General features: G+C 29.7%; 2 protein-coding genes across 6 annotated transcripts in view; one reads left to right on the top strand and one right to left on the bottom strand.

The window, feature by feature from the left end:
• Window positions 1-19,442, top strand: part of LOC142325476 (uncharacterized) — a 388,745-nt gene that overhangs the window by 163,892 nt on the left and 205,411 nt on the right. The window contains exon 4 of one of the 5 annotated variants that reach the window (XM_075367288.1): window positions 392-457. The exons of the other annotated variants lie outside the window; for them this stretch is intronic. The gene's annotated coding sequence lies outside the window, so the exon portion shown is untranslated. The remainder of the gene's footprint in view (window positions 1-391; window positions 458-19,442) is intronic. 5 annotated transcript variants of the gene reach the window in all.
• Window positions 1-19,442, bottom strand: part of LOC142325477 (neuronal acetylcholine receptor subunit alpha-7-like) — a 909,238-nt gene that overhangs the window by 882,719 nt on the left and 7,077 nt on the right. The window lies entirely within an intron of this gene.

Genomic DNA, 19,442 nt, shown 5'->3' with positions numbered 1-19,442 from the left:
AAATTGCCTGAATGGGATTCGAATCCAGGATCTTGAGTTATATTTGCTTTATTTTAATTGCTTCAAAATGATTAACGTATTACCTGAAAAATTTAATTAAAATTATTATTTTTTTAAAACAAAATCAAAATTTAAAATAAATGATCTCTCATAAATGTATAATGTAATTTTTTTAGAATAAAGGCTATAAATTTTTATTTTTTATTTTTATTTTTTATATAAATTTTTATAAGCTCAAGAATCATGGTTAAGGAAGTATTATCCATCCAGATTTTTACTGTTTTATTGATAGAAATGTAGAACTTTTATTTCAAGCAGTAGATAAATTTTATATTTTCTGTCGGAAGTACTTCTGATTGATAAGCTGAAGTAACAATTTAATGTATTTCAGGAAAAAAATTATTTGTGTGCATAAAAAGTGAAGATTGTAAGCGACTCTTGTGTTGATTTTATGTGGGTGAGTTTACATGTTTGATTTACGATCTTTTTTGTTTTGCCTTAAAGTAAAAGAAAATCAAACAAAATCAGTGTAATAATAAAAAAAGATATTAAATTTGAACTTTAAAGTCAGTTTACCAAACAATTTTAAAGAAAAGTATTATTATTAATATATTACGTATTTATTGAATTTCTTTAAAAGTAAACTTTTCTTTTTTTATTTTACCTATATATATAGAAAAAATCCAACTTAAACTTGAAGAAATAAATAGAAAAAAATATTTCAAATTTTACTTTTCAGAAGTATCTTAAATTTCAACTATTTTGTTTTCCTTTTTTTATGAAAATGGAAATGGATAACAAAAATTAATTAATTAATAAATTTCAGATGCACTTTTTTCCTATTAGGCAAATTTACAATTAACTTATCTGAATATAGTTATCGTCCGGGAGGAAGATCATTTGACCATGTCTGTCTCCATTCTCTTTCAGAGTCCGATAACTCCGATTTACTTTTAGATCTCATTACTCTTTAGCGGCCTCTCTTCTTTGCACTTCTAATTATATTTTAATTAATGTTTTTCGTTTTATGATATATCTTAGCCAGTTTTTCTACACTGAATTGTTTTGATTAAATTTCTTTTCCTATTTATTCTTCTCACTACATGTTTCCTTTTTCCTTTTTTTTCTGTCATATGAAATATGATCACAGTGGATCATATTTTCATATGAAAATATCATATAAAATATCATGAGGATCACCAGCTTTTATTTTTCTCTTTTCCTTAGTTTCCATGTTTAATATTCATTCAGTAGTATATTTAAAAACATAACACTTTACAAATCGTTACTTCAATTTCATCTTACATTATAGTAACTATTTATTTCTATTAGATCTATTCTTAGACATGTCTTTCACTTTTTCAATCCTCTCTGTCAACTTGATATTTAAGCAATTGTATTCTTTTACTTGTTTAGTCCTTCCTTTTTAATTTACAATGAAAACACTCATCGATTTATTGTCTTCTCTCCTCATTTATTTTGAATTAGTAACATTAATTTGCATACCATCCGCTGACGTAACGTCTTCTAATTTTGAAATCAAATGTATATGGCCGATCTATCAAATCTTGCTTTGAGAATTGCGTATTCTACAGAAGATAATTTGTTTATTTTCGTAATTATTTTATATTTCTTTGACCAATCTAAAGGCTTGTTCGTAATTGTTAATCAAAAAGCTTCTTTACGGAGGTTAGTACTGATTTTTTTTTTTAACTATTCCATCAGCGAAATTTCAATAATAAATAGCTTATGAACAGGAAAGAAATTAATCATTTAAACGCATAACTGTATTCCTAGTATGTTTCGCCTTGATTTTACATTCTTCTTGATACTGGCATCTATAACAACTTTGCTAAATAATTTTTTATAAATCTATTTATAAATCTTTATCCTGAAAACGTTTTTCATCAGCTGTCGTACTACTTATTTTGAGATCTAAAAATCGAATAATTCTACGATAATTGCCAGCACCTTTTGCCCTACTTATAAAGTATAACTGTTAATGATCGGTGCTTCAGCCAGATAATCCAGAATATAATTATAATTTGTATATCTTATATTACACAATTAATTTATTATACCGTGTTAGAAACCACTTTATCTCAAATAAATAATGTATCTGTTCATACATCTTCACATCCTACGAGTGAAGGTTTTTGAAGAGAAATTTCATCCATCTTTCAAACGATATACAATGAATATTTTTAAACTTTTTTCATACCGAATATTTTTATTCACTTTAATACATCGTTATACATTTACCTGTGGCTTTTTTCGAGTAGATTACTATCAGCCTTCTCTGTTTAATTTTGTTTCATTAAACTAGACGGTTGGAAATATCTTTTCCAACCCGTTCCCATTTATTTATTTTTTTTATTTATTACGAGTATAACTCGTGTAACTGATGACACATAACCTAAGCAAATATGTTATTATAAATACATGAACTGAATCCTTGATCTTTCGTGATCGGTTTAACAGGATCTTGATTTTGTCTTTAGTTAAATGATTTATCACTTTCTTTTTATAAATAAGATTTTTATATATTTTATTTCAGCAAACAAATAACATTTGTTATACGATTACGTGCACTGTACAAATCATGACTGTGACAAAAAAAAATTAATTTTTATATTGTGATAACTCGGTTGTAAGCTCGAAAAGCAATTGTATCACAGAAGTTGCCTGATGGATAAAAAAAAATCATTTTTCTGTGTTTTTGTTAAATAAATAAAAAATTCAACTTCGTGGTATTTCACATATATTGTATTTGTGTATTTTTATTTAATTTTTTTAGAATTTTGTTATTTGGGTAGTAGAATTACTAAAGATGGACGAAGCAGGAGCGATATAAAATGCCGAATAGCACAAGCGAAACGAGCCTTCAGTAAGAAATATAATTTGTTTACATCAAAAATTAATTTAAATGTCAGGAAAAGATTTTTGAAAGTATATGTTTGGAGTGTCGCTTTATATGGGAGTGAAACTTGGACAATCGGAATATCTGAGAAGAAAAGATTAGAAGCTTTTGAAGTGTGGTGCTATAGGAGAATGTTAAAAATCAGATGGGTGGATAAAGTGACAAATGAAGAGGTATTGCGGCAAATAGATGAAGGAAGAAGCATTTGGAAAAATGTAGTTAAAAGAAGAGACAGACTTACAGGCCACATACTAAGGCATCCTGGAATAGTCGCTTTAATATTGGAAGGACAGGTAGAAGGAAAAAATTGTGTAGGCAGGCCGCGTTTGGAATATGTAAAACAAATTGTTAGGGATGTAGGATGTAGAGGGTATACTGAAATGAAACGACTAGCAGTAGATAGGGAATCTTGGAGAACTGCATCAAACCAGTCAAATGACTGAAGACAAAAAAAAAAAAAATAGAAATTGATGTTAGTAGATTCTTCCTTCCCTCGCCTTTTAAGAAAATATCGAATATTGTATTTAGGCCTCTTTATTTAACATAGTCTATGTTAAATGAGTAAGTTGAAGTAAGTGAGTAAGTTGAAGTTTTTTTTTAATGCATCGTGAAAGTTCACACAGTACCCCTTAAAAATGAAATCTGAGTTAATAAAACTAGTAAATCAAACTAAACTTGTTCTTTTTTTTTTTAAATCAGTTTTATTCACGCTGTAATTAAATTTCCTTTTATTATATAGACACGTACAACTTTTAAACCTACTTTTATTTCCGCACACCTGCTCGTGTGCATAAATAGACGTTGTATCCCTATTTATTTTTATATTCTTCCAACGGTAAGCCTTTATAATCTCTCTTAGGTAATAATATTGGCTTACATATAACTTTTTTTAATAATTAAACATTTAGAATGAGTGTAACGTCGAACATTCTAATTAATTTCGTTATAAAAAAAATAATGATCTTATGCGATATTATCGTAAATGATATTTGTTTTTTGTAAATTCTTAAAAAATTAATTAAACTAAAAACTGTAAATAGGTGTATACTATTTTCATCCAATCACTACGCAAAAACAACAAATTCTTTCATAATTCATCTTTTTCTATTTAATTTTATTGGAATATTTTTACTACTATTTTTAATAAATAAATATATGTACATATACATTCAAACAATTATTATTTTTTTAACCCTGACAAATTTTTTCCATATTATTTTTAACCCTCACATTACCAAGCCGGGTATTGTGACTACACCAGGTTGATTTTTTTCTCTATAATAATTTTATCTGAAGAGCTATAGATACTTGTGGTTTCATGACTGTCGTAAAATGATTGAAATTACATTCACACTCGTGATTGACCCATTTTTTTTGTTTTTATAGTTATTATTGGCGGTATATATTGGTGGAGTCGTAAGACTATTCTGCTTGGTATGAAATGTCTTATCTTTTTATTTGTCAAAAATGAAGGTTTTACGAAATCTCTCTCATTCGTCTTCGTTATTTAATTTTTCGATTGGTTGTTACTCTGCATTTCAATAAGAAAGAAATAACGAAGGAATTTTTGACCGACAGAAAGAAGAAAGTTCATTCATTCTTCAATATTTAGTTTCACAAATGACTTGACTGTAGTTTCCTATGTTCCAAAAAGGGGTCGGTAATCTTACTCTACTCAGCATAATGAGAGGCAAATGAGTGGTGAAGAAAGTGAATACAAACCTGAAATAATACTCCATTACAACAAAACTAAAGGTGCCGTAGATAATGAAGACAAAATGACAACAGAATACATCTGTGTTAGAGGAACCAGGCGGTGACCAGTAATACTTTTCATGGAGATGGTAGATATTGCAGCACTGAATGCATATTCTGTACACACAAAGATTTCTTGAGTGGCTGGAGAATAATCGGAGCTGACGGAAACTCTTCATAACTCATTTTGACCCAGCAAAGACAACATGGAGGAAAGAGCTAGAAATTTCAACGGTCTTCGTAAGGATATATAAGATGCACTGAAAGCATGTGGTATTGAAATTCCAACAGCAATGATCCAACCCCAGAATTCAAAGTTGCCAACACCACAGCGATGTCAAGATTGCAAGAGAAACGAAGATTGTAAAACAAGATTCTGTTGTGTAAGGAGCAAGAAACCTGTTTGTAATATACAAAGAGAATAAACTGTTATTGTTAAGTGCATGTTGTACAAGAATGTAGCTGAATGAACAGTTCATAAATGTTATTTGTTATTTTGAGGACAAGTACTACTTTACTGCTATGAGAGGCAAAATGTATACATTTTTAATTTTACAGGCGTCCAATATTGAATTTCTCTTTTAAATGATATAAAATTTATTCTTCTTTACACCTATGTTCATTTTAAATACTTTTAATAATTTGAAAAACTTTTTTTCGATTCTAAATAAAGCTATTCATTGAAAATAATAGAATCTAAAAAAACAAATATTGCACTAAATCACAAAATTGTATTGTAAATCACAAATATTGCCAGTCAAAATACTCCGCTTGGCAAAGTAAAGGTGTCGAAAAGCTTGGCAACGGGAGAGTTTAGTTAGTAAGCCAGGAAGCTGACTGTCCAGGTATTCTCGTTAGTTTGGTAGTCTATGGTACCGATGGTGCTAAATAAGATACGCGCGGCGTCCTGCTACCGAATGAGAGACCTCTGGAATCGTTTTAGACGATACAAAAGGACGATGACGGGAATACATGGGAAATACATTTCCCATTCTCCCAAGTTACAAAGATATCGCTGTTGCTTATAAAATTTAAACTGGTAATACGGTTAATAATTTGCCTTAAAACAGTCCCTTGTTTGCTTCTGAGAAAGAATTAGATATAGAGTAATATATCAATTCACATATTAAAATGAACAGTATATGTATAAACTGGGATGTGTATATATATATACTGAATCATAAATGACATGGATTGGTTAACAAATATTTTTGTTTTTCTTATCGGATAAAATAACGGTGATAATAATCCTATCTCGTGTTTGTTGAAAATAATTGTTGTGTGTATGTTTCTCAGATTTTTTTCCGAAAAAAGGTAAAGTTTTAAGATTGTTTGAGTGTTAAAAAATTAAGAGATAGCTTGGAATTTATCAGTCAATATTTGTTTAATTTTAATTGATAAGTATTACTCTCACCTTATGATAGGTTAAAAAAAGAAATATGCATTGTTAGAATTTACTGCCTTATAATTAATCAGTAACTTTTACGGTTGTAATTGGTGGGTGGAATGTAGTGCCATTTTGATCCATCAGTTGTATTCTACTAGCGATTGGTTAAAAAATTATATTTTTATTGGTTAGTTACTGAAGTAATCTCTGGGGGCGGATAATACTAAGTGAAGTCTGCAATATGCTTGGATGAATGTGAATTGCGATTGGTTTATTTTTATCGGCTCGTCTTTGGAAGAATTATAAAAGTATTTTGGTCATATTTAATTTTTATTCGTTTTTACGAACGTTAAGTGACTGTTATGAAGGCCAAACGTTAAATATATTTTCATCAAATTGCACTATTATTAAAAAGAAATGAATGCTCCTATTTTTTAATCTTTTTCATATTCTTACGTTAGTCTCCCCCATTGTACATTTTAATACAAAAAATATTTATTTGGAAATTTTATAACGTTTGAATATTTACTGTGGAATTTTAGACAGATTTATTTCAATTTAAAACTTCGAATATACCGTCAACTCGATGTCACATTTGTTTTAAATTTATTAACCGTAAAATCTGCAGTGTGATTTGTGGTTTATAATAAAATTTGTATTTATTTCTAAAGATGTATATGTATATTAAATATAAAGTAAAAACATTATTCTTCATTAATCTAAAATAAAAACAATCATTTATATGCTTCTTTAAATGCATACACAGGAGGTGGATTAAATCATGTGCGATGTGATGAATTCTTCAAGGAAATTCAACACTAAATATTTTTTGATGCGTTTAGTCATCAAATTATTCAAATTTCTGGTTTAAAAAGACTATCAACCGAAAATGAATGTCATAGTTCATCAATATTCTATTCCTACAGAAAAAAAAATTTTAAATTCAAAAATAAAGAGAAAGAGAAATATTAAATGGATTAATCATAGAAATAAATATTTAACGTAATTTTTTTTTCTGTAAAAAATGTAAGCAATAAACATTTATTATACAGAAATTGTCACAATTTACATACCCAAGTTACTGTTTCGATTCCTAGTAGTCAGTACAAAAATTAAAACTGATATTTAGGTAGCAGTTGGCATACACATATATCTAAACTAACACATGCATTAAAATTTCATATACTGGAAAAACGGAAAGAACGAATCTATTTTTAAAATTTTGTAAGGTTAGTTTACTAAAAATCTATGTATTTTGTTCATAGTTTGGTTGTTACCAACCCAACTTGCAAATTAGAATGTGTACCTTTGGGAACTGCGTAAATAATTTATTGAGAATACTGATTACTCAGTCAAAATTTATTTACGCCTGACTGCAAAATTTGCAGGGCTCGTTTTGTAAGTCTCGCAATTCTATATAAAAAACTATATACGCCGTAGTATCGTTTTGTAAAATCTGAAATATTTACCTATTTCTGACATAGCCTTGTGTAACGACAAACCTCTTTCCAGTAAAAGATCGAAATTAAACACCCCTATTTGCCGTTATGATTTTTATATTAGTAAATCAAATATATAAATTGAAATATTAATTTGTAAATTTAAATCACAATTCCGGGACATACATTTCCCATTCTCCCAAGTGCCAGTGATATTGCAGTTCCTTAAAAAAATACATAAAATTTAAACTGGTAATACGTAAATATTTTGCCTTAAAACAGTCCCTTGTTTGCAACTGAAAAAGAACTAGATCTACAGAAATATATCAATTCACAAATTAAAATTAAAACGTGCAGTGTATGTTTAAATTGGGATGTATATACATATATAAATACTGAATCATAAACGGATATGGATTAATTAACAAATAGTTTCGTTATGCTTATCGGATAAAATAACGATAATGATAATTCGGTTTCGTGTTTAGTCAAAATAATTATGTGGATGTTCTAAGATTTGTTTCTGACAAAGAGTTAAGTGTTGGGATTGTTTTATGATTGTTAAGAGTCAAAATGTGTTGAGTATTACTCTCACCTTACGATTGAGTAAAAATCAAGGAATATGATTTGTTGAAATTTACTGCCTGATAATTAGTACCTTTTACTGTTGTGATTGGAGGAATGATACGTCAATCGTATTCGTACTCGTGATTGGTTAAATAATTACAATATTTTGATTGGTTAGTTACTGAAGCAATCTCTGGGGATGAATAATGTTAAGTGGTGTATTCTGCGATATGCTTGGATGAATGTGAATTGCCTTTTTTTTTTTTACCGTCTTGTCTTTGGGAGGATTAGAAACGTATTCGGGTCATATTTCATTTTGTTTTACACTCGTTAGGTGACTGTTATGAGGGCCTAAACGATAAATATCTTTTCATCAAATTGCACTATTATTACAGACGAAGGAATTCTCTTAATCTTTTACATATTCTTACGTTAATCTCCGCCATTGTAAAATTTAATGCAAAATTTATTTACTATATACGCTATATTAAAAATTACTATATTAAAAATATATAGTAAATATATATATTACTATATATATATTTACTATATATTTTTAAGATTATAGGTTAAAAAATACTTAACATTTAACGATAAATTAAAAAAAAATTATTAGTATACTACTTTTGTGGGGGGAGTGAAAGTTTGGGTCAAAAAAATTCCATGTCAGTTAAGGGTTAATCTTCAAAACGCAGTAAGAGGAAAATTTAAGAAAAATCCAATAGACTTTCACGGGATCCCGCATCATCAGTCGGTACACAATTTAATAATTACTTCATACAAACAACAAAAGTAAATAAAAATAAAAAATTAAACATTTAGAAAACTCACTAACAACCACAAAATATGCAATAATAGTACAACTCCACTGCCATTTCGAACTTTTGTTTAAAAATATAAATATAATATTTTTTAAGTATATTCATTTTTTTTATTGTTATTACAGGTTTCCAAAATTTCTAAATCATTGTTACAAATCAGTAATACTATGCTTACTTACATTGCAACAAATGGTCGGTCACGTTAGACACACCTCCTTTCTACTCTTTCTGTTTCTGTAAGCATTGTAATGTCCCGTAAACCTTTTTTTAAAAGTTGACCAATAAATAAGTAGATTCTTGGGAAGAGTAGATAACAAATTTTCTAATATATAAATATTTAAAGAATTTTTTTTAAATGTTAAGGAAGTTATTGGGTTACGATAATTAGAAAAGTTAGAAATTACTGAAATTAATGGTAAAAGAATTTAACTACAATTCAGCTTAGTCATTGCTGTAATAAAAGTTGTTAAGGGTTAAAGTACCATCTTCAATTGCTTACTTTCATTTTATATTTTTTTGAAAAAAGTAGAATTGAAAAAGTAGGTAGCCAATAAATAAGTGCATACTTGGAGAGAGTAGAAAGCAATAAATTTTTCTAACAATCGCACGTGCATGAAACCCGTTTACACACTAGTTAAAAAGAGGTAATTTGTTCGATTGCTACCCTTTTCAAACAGTAGTTTTTCATCAAGATTGAAAAATGTTTAATTATATCTACATGGAAAATGTCAGTTCTGACCGGGATTCAAACATCGTATTTTTATTCGTTCTGTGTATCATAGGTTTTTTTTTTATTTCCAATGTCGCATAACAATTATATTCAGTTTTTTTTATTATTTACGAGAATAATATTACGGTTAAGGAAATACTTGCTTGTGATTTTTAGTTCAGGAATATAATTTGTTTAATTTTAGAAATCTCCTAAATTTAAGGTATATTGGTTTCTTTTTAACAGAAAGTCTAGCACATAATATCAAGGTTATATTAATACCCGACTATATCAGAAGGAAAATAATGTATTTTGGTTTTTTGGCTCATGCCCGTGTAATTCTAGAATAGTTATACTGATTTTCTTAAAATAGTTTTCAATTAATTATTGTAAATGGGAAAATATTTAAAAATCCTAATTATTTCAATATCTACATGAATGTAATTGTATAAAAGTGGTTGAAAGGCTTATCCCAGGTTCCTAACTATTATAATGCGTAAAAAATAATTTTAATACATATAAATGTTTTTACAATCCATGTATTTAACATCTGTGACCCCATAGAGGAAGACATGTCATGTCTTCCTCTATGGGGCAGTTTCGGTCGTCAAGCCACCCGCTCCGTACCTAGCCCTTATGAGATTTACCGGAGGTCATCTTCAGAACCTCGGAAAAAGACATCTCTGTCTCGTTCTTGTCTCAGTCAGGATGCCACCGCTGCGATACCACAACTCTTTAAACAAAACACATCTATGTTGAAGACTCGACATAGATGTGTTTTGTTTAATATTAATAATTGTAATTAAGTGTTTTTATTATTATTATATTTATGATCAAATTATTATTATTAATTTTCCTGGTTGTAATTTGAACATTTTATACCATTAAACTATAATTTTATAAACATAAATTGTAGACAAACTCTCAATATCCTGATCGAGCCACGCGGAACCACTTTTATACGCGACAATACTTTTATACGTCGAAGAAATTTTTATTAAGAGCTTTTATCTAATTCCTATGTGTCTCATTTAAAGCACTATGTCTCTTATCAATTCAAATTGGACTAATTTGAACAAAAAAAGGATAATATATGCAGCGTAAACGATTCGTTATGTAAATTACAGTTATTATAAAGTAATAATTCTTGCTCTACTGGATTACTGAACTCATCTGTTTTGTGAATTTTGTGCACGTAATACACAATATTTTCCAAATACCCAATCAAAAAAATACATGAGCATCAAAAAAATAAAAAATAAAAGAAGTTAAAACAATATTATATATATATATATATATATATATATAAGAAAATCGGTAGTGAAATCATTGGATTAAACGTATAAATGTAGCTGAAAGGATACTTTCAATTTAGATTTTGATTTGTGTCAATATGAGAGATCCGTATTCTCTATGTATTTGGAAATTCTTCATTGTCCCATTGACATTGTGTTCTCTGAACGGGGCTAGTGTGTTTATATTCATATATCTAATTGTTCTGCGGCGTAAAATTAACTTACTAAAACACATTCTATACATGTTTTTTTTCAATAACAGCTTTTAACCCTTTTATGAAACGTAGTTTTCAATAAATTATTATTTTTTAAGTAATTATTCTTTCAACTATAAAACGTAATGCTGTTTGATCTGTTTAATTACATTTAGAGTACTTGTACGTAGAGATGAAATTTTTTCTGGTCTAATAATTTCGGGTATATATATATATATACCTCCAAAGAACACCGGTATCCACGATCTAATATTCAAATCCAAAAGTAATTGCGTTTACTAAAATTTAAACCTTAGAACTCTCGATTTTGAAATCAGCTTTTTTGCGATGACGAGTTCAACAGTAGACCAACCCGGTGGCTTGGCTATGAAACTGTTTTCGTATATCTGAACATAACAATACAATAAATTGTCTTCCCATCATATTTATATGTAATTAAAAGATTTTCATTGACAAAAGTGATAGTACATCAGGCTACGTATCATTACGCTATAATAATCTGGTAATAATCAGTAGTAATGCTAAATAAAATGAAAAATATTTTTATGTGTTTGATTTTTGTGTTTTAGTTACACCTTGGCGATTTGCAAAAAACTTATACAACATTATTTAGTATTTGTTAAACCCCCATTGGTATTTTGAAGTTAGAAAATCCGACCATCATAAATCATAAGTTTTGCTTTTTTTCATACTAAAACAATCTGTAAGTCTTTCATGGATGTGTTGTCGTAATTTTTTTTATGTTGTAATTTTAAAAAAAACAGTTTTATTTTGTATTTTGTATTTTAATACCGTTTGTTTTTTTGGCGATATTTATATGAAAAACATTTGCTTTCTTGTACAAAAGTAAAATATGAAAAATTCGTTTTGTTATTTGTCATTACTTAGAAAAACTTTTAAATATTGAAGTCGTTTAAACACTGTGATTTTCAATTAATCACAGTACACCTGACCTGAATTCATTGCTTACTTTTATTACTGGCTAATATTTTTTTAATCAAACCATAAAAATTGTTCGTTTAATAAAATGACATATTCCGCAGTAATTTATAGGTTCAAGGGATAATCTTGTCTTACCCTGAATCAATGACCTTCCCTAAAAACCAATTCAATTGTATGTTAAAAACCTACGTGGTAGATAACTAACCACATAAAAATAAACTGCAATGAATTTCATAACTTGACCAGCGTAACCGGGAAAGTTATTCAATTTGTTTTATTATGCTATGCAATTCATTTTTGAAAAAAATCTTTTCGATTTTTTATCTTTTTAATTTGGGAGCTCCCCCTTCAGGGAAAGAATATTTAGTTTTATTTTAGTAACTCTATTGTTTAACAAAATAAGTTTTGAATTAAAAATTTGAAATTACGTAAACATTTTTTTTCGTTTTGAGGGCTCTCAAATTCAAGCATTCAAAAAAATTATATTTTTTTAGAAAATAATTCATAAGTAGTTATAAGATAAAAAAAAATAATAATTTTTTGAAATTGTTTGAAAATTACAAAAATACAGCCATAATTAATTCTAAATAAACAGTTATAATTTTCTAGGAAGGGGTGGAAATTTTTGGCTGAATTTTTTTTAAAGAAATACTGAAGAGTAAAAGCTCTCCACAGATTATTTTTAGTGGAATGGAAAAAAATTATTATAGTAGTCTAAAAGCCTACAGATGTAGAAAGTATAGATGCAGAATATTCCCATTGACTCCGTTTTTGAAGCAAGATGTAGCTAAAAAAATATACATAAAGTCGTTTTTGGGGAAGCGGTGGATATTAAATAAAAATTTTTGGTTTTGTGATCTTGTTAAAAAAAACTTCAACTTTGTAAAAAAAATTTTGCTCCAATAAAAATTTGAAATTTCATTTCGGCCAAAACCCTCCTTTTTCCAATTTTTGGAAAACATTTAATACAATCTTCACCCGATTTAATACAATCTTCAGAGGAATATCTGTCTACCAAGTTGAAGAGAATCGGTCAACGTGGTTCAGAGTTTGAGACCGAATACAAGCCAACATACATTTGCACAAATGTTCGTCTGAGAAAAATAAATTTTTTGGACTTGGAAGAAATGGAATAAAAAATTTTTTCGCAGATAATTTATTTAAATCTATATTTTTGTTAAAATATATTTTGTTTAATGCTTCTTAAGGCTTGGTTTGCTTGGCATTTCTCCCACCACCACCCCATTCGGTCGCCCTAAAGCATAAAACCGAATTTCTGTGCTACTGAGCCTCGAAACAGTTTAAAACCAGTGACCTAACTAGCTCCTTGAGCTAACCTAAAAGCGTGAGCGGAATAAGCGTGGTACCATTCACCACTCGTTTGCGTGTCCCACCGCCCACTTGTCATATATCACTAAAATGGGTAGGCGCACCCCGTCAACTACTAAAACATATATGACTATCAATAATTAAATATATCTCGTCAAAGACAGCAATTCGCTGCCATGCCTAGGTCGCTGAATGCCAGCAAGTATCTGTCCAGCATTAAAGCGCTTCGAACCTTAATCTGGCTGGTAGCCAGCTACATCTCTCGGTCAGCTTTCCACAGCAGTGAGGCAGTAGTCTTTTCCCTCAGGTAAACTACTGATGTCGGTTGAACAAAGCAATCGCACCAAGGAACTCCCACACGGTCCGACAATGCAGCTCTCGCCATATTGATTCGCCGCTTGTGAGTGGCCAATTTTCCCCTTGACCTCTAAGTTCCGGCTGGTCTGAGTCCTGTCCCCCCCCCCCACCATAGAGCTGTACAGTCGAACATCGTGTGTTCTTTCGACTAGACCTCCCCGCAGACGCACAGTTCATCAGCTGCCAGGCGGAACCGAAATAAATATTGGTTTAATTTTACTTGGATGGAGAGCACTCGAGCTCCCGTTGCCCTTAACAACGAAGGAGAAGCATACCATCCCCCAAAATCCTGTATAAACTTGTACAAGGATATTCCCTTAATCGTGGTGTGCTATTCTTGCTGCCATGCTTCCATCGCGAGGCTGTGAAGCCTTCTCCACAGGCGGGATATGGGCAACTGTTCGAAATTTAGAACAGGTGCATTGAGATCACATTTTCGCTCCGGTACAGGCCCAGCTCGAAATCGCATCCCAAATACCTCGGCCTCCCTGCTTCTACGCAATTTCCACATGGCCGTCCAATTTTTCACCATTAAATCGATTGGGATAGCCTTTCCCAATACAATGGTAGCCTCGTAGGAGGTTGTTTTAAAAACACCAGTGCATACAATTAAGGCTGTGCGCTGGGTACTCCTTAAATTTTGAACAAGTGCTCGATTTCTTTCTAACCTTTGCCCCCAAACGGACGCCACGTAAGAGGTCATACATTCAAAGGCACCTCGGTACACCATGTACAAATGACAGCCCGACAGTCCGTAATCCTTTCAAGCAGTCCTCCTAAGCTTGAGCATCACAGAGACGGGGTCTGACGTTACTTGCCTAATGGGGTTGCTAACAGCAACTTCTTATCAAAGTATACGTGTAATATAAGAAACAGTTATGAAATCGGCTTTTGTGAAAAATTACAGAAGTTTTAATTCTGTTACTAATTTAAAAACGTGAAATAAAAATTAAAGCTATAATTATTTTTTTTATTATCTGGAATCCTATTAAAAAATGTCGACGTTATTTCTAAATAAACTGTTTAGTTATTCTTTTAACCTACCCTCCATTTTTATTTTGAAAAGACGATTAACAATATACACTAGAATTTCATGCGGAAAAGCAGCTAACATACGAGTAATTTCCAAAACTTTTGAGATTCTCTTCCTTCCGCATAGTCATGTTTCTTCAATACGAGTAGTGTACCATCTGCTTTAAAACTTCATACAAGTCTATGCTTATTGTTCTGCTGTATTGTAACAAATCTATTTTAAATTATATTCAATATAATTCAAGTGTGTAATTTACATATATATTTCTATTTAAACTCGTTACTTTAAAAATAAAATGATAAAGATTAAATTCTAAAATTTTACTTAAAACGTATATATCTTAACGAATGGTTATTTTATATCAATAAATGTAATACTACATATGTATATATATATAGGCACGCCTCTGCAGCTCGGCCCTCCGGGCGGCATCTCGGAATGCTATTATTAGGTGTCCAAAATTGATTACCTCTTATGTAAAGATATGTTTTTTAAATAATGAAAATTAATCAAGGAAAAGCAAAAAATATCAGCAAATTTTCCCAATTAAATTTGGTTTAGATTGGTTTAGTAATCTTTTAAGATTGCAAACTTTTAACATTTTCATCAAGATCCATAATATCAGTTAATACGAGAGCTGGAAGCCTAAATGTAAATTAAATTATTATGTATACATTATATTCAATTTACGGACCAAACTATCCTAATACAAAACTAACCTTTTTTGATACAGTAACAAAAAAGAAGTTGGGTTCAAAATCAATAAATCGCTAACGGTGATATATAGGATTCAAAATTATTTTAATTTTGACCATTATTTTTACTTCTAATTTTATACTTTATTGTTTACCATTTGATTTCATCTACGTTTTTTGCCTGTATATATATATATACATATGTAGTATTACACTTATTGATATAAAATAACCATTCGTTAAGATATATACGTTTTAAGTAAAATTTTAGAATTTAATCTTTATCATTTTATTTTTAAAGTAACGAGTTTAAATAGAAATATATAATTGTAACTACAAGGCCAAAAAAAATCATATATACGATTCTAAATGGGTAATCAATAGCTTTTGCAGTATCGATTTATTTGTATCGAAAATAATTGTTTTAAGATCTGCTACGATGGTGAATGTATGAATTACGGTAGAAAAATTTATAAGAGTAAAAGAGTGTAAATTTATAGACTAAGAAAAAAGTGAAAAATTTTATTTTTACAAATAAAAAAGGGTATGAAATCTGGGTCTTAGCATAAATAAATATAAATATATATTTCGCATATATATCGATATATAATAATATAACGAATCGGGATTTTCCGTTAGTGATCGGTACATTATGGTGCTAAGGTAACGGGGACGCACCCGCAGACATACATAAATACACAAATGCCCTTTAGTAGGGTGGGATTAATATAAATATATTATATACACTTATATTAATCAAACCTAAATAATGTTGGTTCCATTAACTTTTTTTTTTCAATAATTATTCAACGAAAACGTTTTTTTGACACTGTTGAAGATTGTTTTAAGACTACTGTAAAAATAATTTATATTTGTTTTTATACTAAAGCTGATTTCAAAGTCGAAGGTTGTGAGATTTGTTCACGGAAAGGTCGGCCTGATTCTGTACAAGACTACATCTCATTTGCATATCATCCTCATCTCATTAGGCCGAGGGGGGTTGCTTATTGTTCACTAATTGTACATATTGCAACGTACACATTAGAAAAAATAACATGAAAATATTTCTAAAACTAAACGACATATCAGCTGATTACAATATATCCTACAAAATGATATATATCACTTTATAGGAGTATATGACAATTGAGTTAAACAAAGTGGTTTAACAAGGTGGGCAACATTTTATTGTTACTGAAAAACCAGATTTGTTGAAACTTACATTGTTTCAAATAAAATATTTTGAAAGGTAGATTTCGAAAAAAAAGGTTACACAAAACATTTATAGGCAAAAATTATATCGTGTCACTAAAATTTTTATAAAGTAATTAAAATAACTTTAAACATTATGTAATAAGTTTATAAGTATTAAATTGAATGTTAGTAGATAATTTAATTTTAAAAATAACTAAATTTAATAATAATATCCTGTGGTAGATAATGCCCACGTCCGGAACATATAATCTATGTTCCGTAATTAAGTACAGCTGTACTTATGTTCAGCTGTACGTAAGTACAATACATATAGATGGCTAAGGGGGCTTCGAGTGCTTTCCTCGGAAATGTTAACTTCCATTAGAATTGATTTCCAACTACAGGTCATTTATAGTAACCAGGACTAGACTTTTCGGCCACCTGCAGATCATCCACAATTGAAAACGATTTTGGATATGCACTTACACCATCTTTAGAGCTGGGAGTATTGCGACTATGGTCGATATGATTGCAGGTGTAACAGAGGCACTTCCATTGTCCACATGCGCGATGGCAGGCATGTAGTAAGTAAAATGCTCATGTATGTTGGTACATGGAAGCCCTGAAAGCTTCGGTGAATGTAGGCCTGGAGTCAGTGCATAGATTGTTATCCGCTCTCTGCTAGTATATTTGCCGGTTTCACCGGAGTACCGGAAAGGACCACTAGGGTGGGCACCTCTGGAATGGGGGTGAACTCCGGGGCTAGTCTTACTACAGAAGGATTAACAGATCATGCTATTTTAATAATCTATCGTGGCAGAGGATTCATGTAAATACCCTCGTTTTAGAACCAGCCGTGTCGCCGGAAGCGAAACGGAAGAAGAGTCATGAATCAGGAAAAATTCGACATGAGGTAAGGAGTCTGTAGAGAAATGACTTTAAGTTCACCCACGAAGGAAGATTGTATTTTCGCGAAGATAAGCTCTTTTAAAAATAAAAGCAAGGCTTTTCCATCTGTAAGCAAAGATCCATCTGTAAACAAATAGTAACAATGGCATAATACAAAAGTATATGAAATGAGTTATTTATTTAATATAGGCTGTAATGTCATGATTTTCTTTGACGTGACGTAGTTATTTACGAAGATTATTTTTTAAATAGTACGTACGCATTACTTTTGTGGCAACCAGTACCACATATTCCGCATGCCAGGTTACAGCAGTAGTGTAGAGGAGGCAAGTAGAGGCAGCTTGTAGGGAAGACCTGCTTTTAGATCTTACGTAAACTATAGCTTGCTTGATTCATCAACATTACGCTGTACAGCAATGACGCTGTCGTTGTTCGCAGCTATACTTTTGTTTTTATACTTCTGAAATTGACTTATCGTTATCCTGTAAAATATTTTTAAATTTACTACTTTTTTATAATTTCTCATTGTCATCTTGAACTAGCATCTGCTTTAGTTTAGGGATCAATTAACGGTAGTATTTTCTGTTAAATTATCGACTACCGTTGCATCAAATGCGGTTAGGCTAAATAAATAATATTTATTGTTTTTTTATCGCTGTAGATAGATACTCGATGTCAGTAATAATTTTTTTAACGGTAGAAAATCCCAAATCTTTGCTGAGAATTTAATCAAGAACCAGCTGAGAACCTAGTACGGTAATTATCATCAATATATCTTGATTTATTAGTCTGTTAAATAAACTGAACAGAATAAATAATTTATGTTTACACTAAAATAGTTTTTTACCATAAAAATGATGCTAAATTAGAAAATTCCAATAATTAATCAACATTGAACCAATTTATCATCGATACGAATTAGAATGACGTTTTATGATGCATTTGTTACAGACAGCTGAACATAGTAACATCTGTCAGTCAGACATTGTAACTGTCAATCTTCTTTCAGTTTAAATGTGATACGATTCGAAACTGTTGACGTTTTTAATATTTATATGCTTTTTTTTATGTTCATATCTAGACTATTTCTGAATGAAGCAAACAACGTTCAGCAATACTGTCGTTTATTTTTTTTAACTTTTATTAGGGCTGTACTCTTAAAAAAATTAATGTTAACGTTTTCAAAGATGATAAAATTAAGATTTAAATGAAAAGTTAAAAAATTTTTATCTTTCACTTTTTCCAGATTGGAATAAATTGGAAGTGTTATTTTAACTGATGGGATAAAACAATATTTTTTGTATGGGTAATTTAAAACGAAAATAAAAAATAAACCAGGGCGCAGTTATGTAATTCATATTCAACTGTTTAGTCCGGAAAATCGTAAAAAAATTTGATAATTCAACCGTAATTACGTATTAATTATTTGAAATATAAACTTACAGGTTTTTTTACATGTCCCGTTTTTTGCGTTTTACTCGTAATTTTTAAAAATATGTTTTATTAAAGTATATTAAAATTATCTTTATAATATATTTTCATTATATTTAAAGCTGTATTAGATATTTTTTCCAGATGAAAGAAATCTTTGTTTAATAAAATTAAGTCTAAAACTTATATTTGGAAAACCTGATTTTAGCATTAAAAAGTATAGGCTTAATTGAAATGTATTTATTTTATAATAAAAGACAGTTTAAAAAAAATAATAATAATAGAATTGGCGTTGTTTTTAAATCAATATGTTGGATCGCGTTCGCATAGGAGTTCTATTTGAATAATAACTTCAGTTTCCCTATTCATAATCTTTTCTTAATGCTAGAAGAGAGGTTTATATAGAAAATAATATTAGTCGAATAATTTTTTTATAACTTTTTT

Source organism: Lycorma delicatula, chromosome 5 (genome assembly GCF_047948215.1).
Source record: "Lycorma delicatula isolate Av1 chromosome 5, ASM4794821v1, whole genome shotgun sequence".
Taxonomy (NCBI): domain Eukaryota; kingdom Metazoa; phylum Arthropoda; class Insecta; order Hemiptera; family Fulgoridae; genus Lycorma; species Lycorma delicatula.
This window is presented reverse-complemented; position numbering and strand designations above follow the sequence as displayed.